Source organism: Dermacentor silvarum, chromosome 11, assembly GCF_013339745.2.
Source record: "Dermacentor silvarum isolate Dsil-2018 chromosome 11, BIME_Dsil_1.4, whole genome shotgun sequence".
NCBI classification, from domain to species: domain Eukaryota; kingdom Metazoa; phylum Arthropoda; class Arachnida; order Ixodida; family Ixodidae; genus Dermacentor; species Dermacentor silvarum.
In genome coordinates, this window is record NC_051164.1 from 22,197,444 (window position 1) to 22,207,157 (window position 9,714).

Genomic DNA, 9,714 nt, shown 5'->3' on the forward strand with positions numbered 1-9,714 from the left:
TAGGTATTTTTTTTTCTTCCAGGGACCGTGAATAGCGGGTCCGGTCCCGGCCACGGCGCGCCGTGGTCGGCTAGCCGTCCCACTGAGCCGGTGCCCCTGAAGTGTTTTCTTCGGAACGGAGTCAGTACCTTGCCCGTGGCGCTCGTTCCCACAGATGGTGGATCCATTCGGTTGACAGAATCAGAAAGTTTCGAGGAGGAGCTGCGCCTTATAACCAAGCACTTCATTGACATCTCGGAGGTGAAGCGTTTTGGCAAGAGAGGCATTCTGTGTACGCCATCTAATGTTCAGTACCTTAATAATTTGCTTAGCTGCACGAGATTCGCTAGCATCGCGGTTCGTGCTTTCAGTGCCTCCTCATCTCGCATTGTTCGTGGGGTACCCACCGATATCACTCCTGAGGCCTTCTTGAAGATGCTCTCTCCGGCTGGTGTTGTTTCTGTTTACAGATGCAGTAGGTCGGTGGGTCATAACCCAGTTCCAACTGAGAGCGTTAGCATCTCGTTCGCCGGTTTAACGCGCCCGGCTGAAGTGAAGGCTTGGCGGTATTTGTTCCGCGTGGAGACATTGTCACCTAGGGCCATTGCCGTGCCGAAATTGCTGGATATTTGGGCATAATGCTATTGCATGCAGATCTTCAGTGCGATGCTGTAACTGTGGCGGCTCTCACTCCACATCAGCCTGCGACGAAGGTGCACCAAGGTATTGCTTGTGCGATGGATCTCATAGTGCTAACGATAGTACCTACCCTGCGCGAGGGAGATGCAGATGCTTGAGATCGCGGAGAAACATCATTGTTCCCGTGCAGAAACAATAGCAGCAATTGAGGAGCGTGATTTTGGTTACGCAGCCGCTGCGTCCCGTCAGTCAACATCTCTAGAAGTCACAATTTTGACCGCTGTAGCCGCAGCCATTGACAAGGCAATGCCAATACTTAAGGAGCGACTCTTTAACACTTTTGCCGAAGGTATAATTGAGATGCTAACTGCCAAATTCAACAACATCTTCCAATCGCACTCTGCTGCTGCTAATTCCAGGTGTTATTTTACTTCAAGAATCATGGCTTTCGTCACATCAAAGATTTACTATTCAAAATTGTACGGCAAAGAGGGCTCATTAATTATAAAACTTATAAATCAGCTATAAATACAGGCTTATCAGGGTTGAGCACTTGCGCTGAACAACGGATGAATGACTCAGTGGTATCGTTTTTAAATTCTGCTATCCCGCCCGCTGAGTTTACGGTTATGTCTGGCAGCTCGTTGTCAAAGTCATCTTGGTGGAACGAAGCTTGTATACGGGGTTATAGGCGAAGAAAAGCAGCGTGGAAAAGTCTCCAGCGTAATCATTCACCGAAAAATTGGATGGATTATAAATTCTATGCAGCTCTATTTAAAATAGCTGTGGCGATAGGTAAAGATGAACAAAAAATGGACTGCATACATCATTGTGAAAACCAGGAAGAAGACCGGCACTTTCTAGGTTTTTACGGAGCAAAAAAAGATGTTCAACAGTCCGTATGGTCATTTTCTGCTGTTCTATCCCCCAAAGAAGTGGCGGATTCGCTAAATGATATCGCGAGAAAGCTTGAAGCACGCTTTTCTTCGCTGTGTCCCAGACCTAGAAGATTCGAAACTTCGACATCTGAGTTTGTAGAAGTTACCATGACAGAATTATCCGACGTCTTCTTAACTGCACATCAATCGGCTCCTGGACCAGACCGTATCACAAATGCTATGATTAAAATATTGTTTAATACTTTCCCAAATTAGCTCTTGAATATACTTAGCTGTTCACTACAATATACATAAATTCCGACCTCTTGCAAAAATGATGCTTCTACTTAAAAAACAAAACCTCGGTTATATCTCGGACAACATTCGGCCAATTGCACTTACATCGAATCTAGTCAAAATTGTAGACAAAGTAATACATGTCCGGCTCAATGAATTTACTTCTTCTCGTGGTATTCTGTGGTCGAGAGAAATAGGGTTTAGGCCTCAGTGTTCCATGGGGTCAGCTCACGATGATTTAGAAAGTCGCAGTTGACTAGCAGGACAATCAGGAGATATATCAGCATTGGTAACTTTATATATTGCAAAAGCATATGACAGTGACGAACATGAAATTTTAATTTCCCGATTAGTAAGCTGTTCTGTTCCAGACAAATAGTAGCCTAGATACAAGAGTTTCCTTTCTGGTAGAGATTTTTTTTTTTTTTTTGAAGAATGGGGTGGACATCGCGTACATATAAACATACGAGAGGCATACTACAGGGATCAGTTCTTTCACCATTTTTGTTTACTATTTTGTTATCTTCCGTGCCAGTCCATCAGGATGTGCATCTCTATCTCTACGCTGATGACATTGAATTTATCTCATCGTCACGGGATATCAATACGTTATACCAAATCTTGCTATCTTATTTCTCTGAACTCGAGTCCTGGCTGTACGGAATGTCTTTTTCGCTTAACACAAAGAAATGCGCACTACTTGTGTTTCCATTGTCAAATCCTGTTTTATTTCTCTTCATTATCGAAATGAGCCGATACCACAAGTTCCAACTTTGAAGCACTTAGGGATAACTTATGATTGTAAGCTAAACTGGCAGTAGCAAATAGAAGCAAATGCTAATAAACGAGAACGTGCAATGACATTGTTGTGCCGGTTCAGTAATAAAAACATAGGGATGCGTAGAACTATGTTGCTGATGATTTAAAAGCTTTACGTCCGCCCCATTCTAGAATTTGGTTGCGTTCTTTTATTGCGATAGCAATTATATGGACACTTCAACCGGATTTCTGCCGTCGGCGTCGCCGTCGCCGTGAGGTTCCGTATAGATTCCAAGGGCGATAAAATCGTCGCCGCGCGCCGTATGCGCGAGCGAAAGCGCGCGGGGGACGCGCGCTATCACGGAGGGCGGACCCCCCTCCCGCGCGCTATCACGGAGAGCGAACGCTCGGCGGAAAGCAAACGTGACCGTCGCGCGAAAGACCGTGGGGGTATGGGAGGGAGGCGGGGCGGCGCTGTGCTCCGGCACGAAAGGCGTATCTTGCCACTCAATCTCCCACGCGAACGCAACAAAGCGGGAAGAGGGGGGAGGGGGCAGCTTCTCCTCTGCCAACAACTTCTCCTTTGCGCTTTGCCCGGGGATGCCGGTCGTCCGCACCGTCTCTTATCTCCACACGGCTCTGACCTTTGTATGCGCTGTGCGTTCGCCGCTCAGTTTCCGTTGAAGCGATAGAACGCGCGAACCTGCGCTTGCTGCTAGCGTTTTGACAGTCGTTGGCTGCGGTCATTCAGTGTGATCTATTCATGTTTGCTTGTGCGCGCTGACACCACGATTGTTAATTCAGTTAGTAAGCCAATGTGTCCAAGTTTATGCAACCGATAAAACTACCATCCCTACTCCCAATAGCTCTCTACTAATTTGCTATCGCAATCGATGCTTCGCCTTTCGGGCGAAACTGCGACAATTTTTTTTCAGGATGTGCAGCATACAAGCTAAAACCTTTAATACTGCTGGAAAGGCAAGCGAATGCTTCTCTGCCTTGGGCTGCCAAGTTTTGTGGCTAACAATGTGCTTTATCTGGTGTCTGGACTTAGTCCGCTTGAATCCAGATTTAAGCCATTTGCTGTCCTGACTTTCCTGAAGATTTACGATACACCCATCTCCCATTTGCAGCCCATTTTCATAACTTCTCCCCAATCATTTTTCAGAACAGGTTGGCGGCGTTACCGACAGCCACATGTTATTTTTGGGAAGCCGCTGTTATCAAAACTTCAAGTTCGTCCAGCGAGCCTGATTTCTCCAAAATTGAATTCTTCGTTCAAGGTAAAACTGACTTTTGATATTATTCCTAACACTCACAACTTCTTCCTGCGCGCATACTTGAAGGTTTCCTTCAAGATCACCTTAGTCAATTTCCGTCTAACTTGGTTATTTCTACGAACGCATCACAAAATTAAGAGAAGGCCGGTGTTAGCATCTTTTCGAATCAGCCTAACTGGTCTTTTGCTTACCGTCTCGATGATTATGCTCCAATATTTCTTGCAGAATTTCTGACAATTATTCAGGCCATCCGAAAACTGGGCCCACAGAATTCTAAAGTAATAGTGGTTACAGATACGCTTTCAGTCTGTACACATTTAACCTCGAATAATCAGTCACACCTGCTGAGTATATTTTCGACTCTTGCCCGGACAATTTATCTGAAGTCCGCTTGTCTGGGTCCCCTGACTTAGTAGGATCTCTTTAAATGAATCAGCTGATTCGCTCGCATCATCCCTAAATGGTCCGGTCATAAATGTTCTTCCTGATCTCTCTTTTATAACAAGAACTAGATTTAAACGCCTTTTATTGCTGAATTGTAATGAATCATCCATACTTTCTTCAGATTTTTGAAATCTAAAATTTCGGTGGAACACGAGCAAATGCCAATGTGACGTGACGTTGTCAAACTTCCGCTGCAGAGTTCCCCGCCTAAATTTTTATCTGCATAGATCTTGTTTGTCCATCACTGACCTCTGCTCCTTTTGTAATTAACCAGAAACTATTAACAATTTCTAAGAATACTTTCTTGCCGCCGCTTCTCCTCCCTCCGTAGAATGTTTCTCATATTTCCAACGAGTAATCTGGATTTGGCACTTACAACACCAAACATTTTCTCTTTTGGGGCTTGTCACTTAGGCACAAGCCATGGTTCGATGATCACGTGCTGTTCACAAATTCATTGAAGCCTCCGGAAGGTTACGCTGCTAGGGTACCGACCATGGGACATGCTACTTTATTTTTATTTTTGTAGTTAGATTACTCTTTAATTTTTATTTATTTATTTTATGTATAGGCCCTCTCAAAATCCTGCTATCAGTTAGTGGCCAAATGCTTTGCTTTGATTATTCGCTTTTACCCCTTTTGTACGTTGTTGGGTGTATGTTTCAATTCATCCAGTGTGGCCAATCCCCCTTGTGGGTACGAGCCATGTTTTAAGGCAACAACAACAACAACGCACCCATAGGCGGCCTTTGGCTCATCTGAGGACGACGGCGTGCCTTGTTTGATGTCGGCTAGCTTCCACGTTGGCCAGTGATTGCTACCCTTTGTAAATACACCTTGTGAATAGTTTCCCTACTGTGCTTCCACGCAACAATATGATCACTTTCGTGAGATTTCGCGCGACTAGGCACATTACGCGCTGTGTCAAGCTCACCTATTTGTACGTCTTGGCACGGCGCAACAAACGCTTTCCGACGCGTCCGGGCGCCAAGATGAGAAATCTTGCAAAAGTGGTCGCATCTCCGAAAGTGATCGCCCCAGAACATTGTTGCGAACAAGAAATAAAAAGCAACCGCTGGCCTAATCCCCCCCCCCCCCCCCCCAAAAATTCACCGACGATTACGATACTCCCTAATGCGAAATTTGAGCGCAGCTCTATGTGTGTTTTCATTTCGCGATATATTGGTTGGCGCGGACAATCTGTCTCGTACGGCACGTTATACACGGGGCGAAGTGTGGCGCGACTACCTCGCCAATCTGGAGATCGCGAGAGCCAGCCCTAGGGCGCCCATTCTAGCCACCCTACCAGCGCGTGGGGACAGCGCGTGGGTGACGCGTGGGCGCGGTTCACGGCAGCAGCCGCCGAGACCTCCCAGACGACGCGCGCTACTCTGGTGCCATCTCGTTCATCGTCGCCGCAGTACGCTCTTCTCCTCACGCTTTCGCCATACCCTCCGCCCCTTTTCGACTCACGGTACCGCTGCACCCTCCTCTCCGCTTTCCTCCTCGCGTCTTTCATCTATTCGCGCTCGCTTCCATCTTTCGCTGTCCTCGTTCACTCGGTTACGAGGCACACTGAGGCGCGCCGACGCTCAACGCAAGAACGGCTGCCTAAGAGCTGCGCTCTTAGCACTCTCACCCGCGATACAGGCACCCAAAAAGCGGTAAAGACCCGCTAAATTAAGACAACAATCACAATCGCGTTTAAAATACCTTTTATTGCGCCTATGTCGAAAAAAAAATACACTATGTCGTCCATAATAGAATGAAAGCTTTCGTCCATAATAGAATGAAAGCTATAAATTACCAATATTAATAAGCGTCCTTTCTGTGAGACTGTGAATTAAGTGCGGAAACGTGTTGCTCGACGGAAAAAATGCTTCCGTGAACTACCATCACTGGCCAGAAATCAGATTGAGCATACTGGATAGTGATTGAAATTGCTGTTGTAAGATGTCCTCTGTTTCATCTGGGTGTGGTCGCTCGTTCTCTGTGTGTATTTGTTCGCTGCAATGACTGGGTCTATGGTCGGTGTCGTCGCTGGCCCCATAAATCTCCAATGTGGGAACAACGTGGTTGGACCGCGTGTGACTGAAGCAGCATTTATCGTTACTGCGAAGACCATCCCGCACAGTAAAGACGGGTGAAACGCGAAGTAGAAATGCGAAGCACACTGATTGTGGATGATAACTCAGTCTTACTTCCAAAGGAGCATGGTTAAGCTGCATGTTTGGGACACGCGAAGCACGAATTATTGTGAAAAAAATTTTACTTTTTCTACAGCCAAAAGGAGCCACCATTACAAGAAAATCGCTAAAAATGTGGTTGATCCCTCTTATATAGGAATCGGTATAGAACACGAAAGTGAAACGTGTCTTCACAGAAGTAGTGTAATGTTTATTGCACATGATATATAATGTCTATTGGTGTTTTGTGGCTAAAGCGCCCTTAGGCGTTGATGCACCCACGCTGACGCCTGGTGGCACGTCTCCTCCATCACGACTACCAACGTCGATGACCATGAGCAACCGTCGTGCATATGGAAGCTGCACTACGCTGCACACGCTAGCACAACGCGAAAGACCGAAGCACGTAACTGACACACTAATACAACGCGCAAGACAAAGCACGTAACTGAATCGTCACCGAGTCAAATCAGCGCGTACAGCGCGGTCGTAATTGCAGCCTCCGCGATCAACTTCAGAAACATTTTCAGAGCTAATTGCGGAGGCCACGCTCCGCTGTGCTGAGTACCGTGAACGCCACTACCAACGCCACCTAGCAACGCCACCTAGGTGGCGTTGGTAGTGCTTCTTGATGCCAGCGTCCCTTCGAATGCTGGCATCGAGGCGTCGTAGTGGTGAGACCACCGAAGCGTTCACTGTCGGTGCGCGTTAGTGTCATAATGCAGTACTTCTCTTTTCTGCTCGTAGGCGGCGGCACCGCCCCGAACAAGAGCGCGGGTACACGGAGGAGTGTTAGATATATAAGGCGCGTCTGTGTAGCTCTCTGCAAATGCGTTTGTGGCGCAATGGAATGTTCGTACCTTGGGGCACTCACTGTTTTATATGTAGGAAACCAGAGACAATTGAACACGTTTTTCTAGATTGTTCCGGAGGTTACTTCTTTTGGGACATACTTCAAAGAACTTTAAAAAAAGACTTACCTATAGATAGCTACGGCATTAGATTTTTACCGGTCAATAACGACGAAGGCATCCCATTCGACATGATAATGCTCCTGGGCCTACATAGTATTTGGTTGTCAAGAATGGCCTATCGTCATGCAGATATTGACGCGCGGCCAATAAGGAGTTACTTTCGCGAATCTGTTAGCAGAATGGTTCAAGTGTATAAACTTCATGAACCCGAACCAGACTGGCTTCCTAGGTTAGAAGGGCTGATGTACATGCCCGAGTTTTGATTGTTCCTCTTTCAGCCCTTGATGTGCTGATATGATTGTACACTGTATTTCTGTGTGAATTTAATAAAGGCAATAAAGAAAGAAAAAGCGTTTGTGGCGCAATGGGTTTAAACGCTCGGCGATCTATCGTCGCGGACCGAGAGGTCGTGGGTTCGATTCCCAAATTTTGCATGTTTGTGGAACTTTTTCTTCTGGTTTCTTTCTTTGTATTATGTTCTATGACGTATTTCCGTGACGGAACGGAAATACGTCAGTGAAGTCTTGGTGGACCCCGGCATAAAACACTTTCGTGTTAAAAAATCATGAGCCATTCCAATCTGTGAAGGTGGATGACCAGCGAAGCTGTTTAGCACATGACACAGAGGTGACACAGAATGGGGAGGCCGCGTATAGTCCGGACTCCCGAGGAGCAACACGCCTATGAAGAGCGAAGGCAGCAACAGAGACGAGAATGCAATAGTTGCCGAGAGTGCGCACTGCGCGCGGCTTACCCCATTACGACGAGGGAAAGGAAGTGAAATTCAAAATGAAGAACGGCACCTTGTCTTACATGCACGCGCGACGGTGCCGCGCACCGGGAGAGTGTAGGAAACTGGGCGCGCAAGCGGTTGGAACGCCGACAAAGAGAGGGCGGTGCGAACGTAGACATGGCTGATGCGGGTCGGCCTATTGAGCCTTTGTTACCCCTTGTTCCTGGGACCACTTTAAGCCTCAGGTGTGACAAGGGTAGTTCAAAGGCGCGTTATAGGTCCCGGAGCCCACCATCCAGAGTCTTCAGGGGTATGTGCCATTGCACTTGAACCCTTTCTGCACTATCATCAGGATCGGCCCACATTTTTGCACACGCACACGAAAATGCAAGGAAGCATAGTCATACACAGCTTCGCTGTAAAAACCGTCGACTGCAGCAGAAAAAAAAAATTTTCGCGCTGCCTCAAAATTCAGCTGGAAAACTGCTAAGTTGGCAACACTGTTCCAGAATACGTGCTCGCGTGTATCACGTGGCGCACCGGCGTTTATGAGTTGGTGTTCTGTCATCATTTGACAAGACATAGAAAAACAGCATCGACACAGGATACTTATAAACTTTCGTGCCGATCGATCTGCTTGGACTTCAATTTCATAACGTTGTTTCGGCTGATGGCGCCTCTCGTCTGGCCCCTGGGCTGAAGGAGCCGGGGGCTGCAGCTGGCGCATGGAAATGCACTCGCACGCCGTCTGCAACCAACACGGAAGCTTCGCACTTGCAAAAAGGAGTATCAACTATGAGAACAAAAAATTACGCAGTTTCACCCGAAAGGCGAAGCTTCAATTGCGATAGCAATTAGTAGAGAGCTATACGGAATAAGTATAGTAGTTTTATCAGCTGTATAAACTTGGACATGCAGCAGCACCAGCAACGCGAAGAACTGTTGTCGACGCCGTCGGCGTTTTGCCCGCGTTCGCTCTGAATTCGCGCGGCGTTGGTGAATGTTGCCGGTGCCTCTGGGGCGGCTCGGAGGTTTTCGACGAGATCAGAACTGGACACTCGTCGAGCAGCGTCGGATGTTTTTACCACCTTCTCGCCTCACAACATTTTATATAAATACGCATTTGGTGCCGCATCTAAACGTTGGCTCCCCTCCCTCCCGTCCCCCCCACGGCCTTTCGCGCGACGGAAGAAGTCGCGTTTGCTCTCCGCCGCGCGTTCGCCCCCCGTGAAAGCGCGCGTCCCTCACGCACATATAGCATACGGCGCGCGGCGTCAATTTCATCGCCGTTGGACTCTATACAGAACCTCACGGCGACGGCAGAAATCCGCTTGGAGTGTCCATATAATTGCTATCGCAACAAAGGTTAACGTACGTGCAGTCATATAGGCTACCTGGCCATTAGTCAATCAGTGCATTCCATTAACATCGACGGCCTGGTTCGAACAAGTTGATTTCGACGCCGTTCACGCACCTATCGCTATCTGCGACCACCACTGTCTTCGCGAACTGCAGAAGAACAAGAACACCACATAAGCTCGAGAG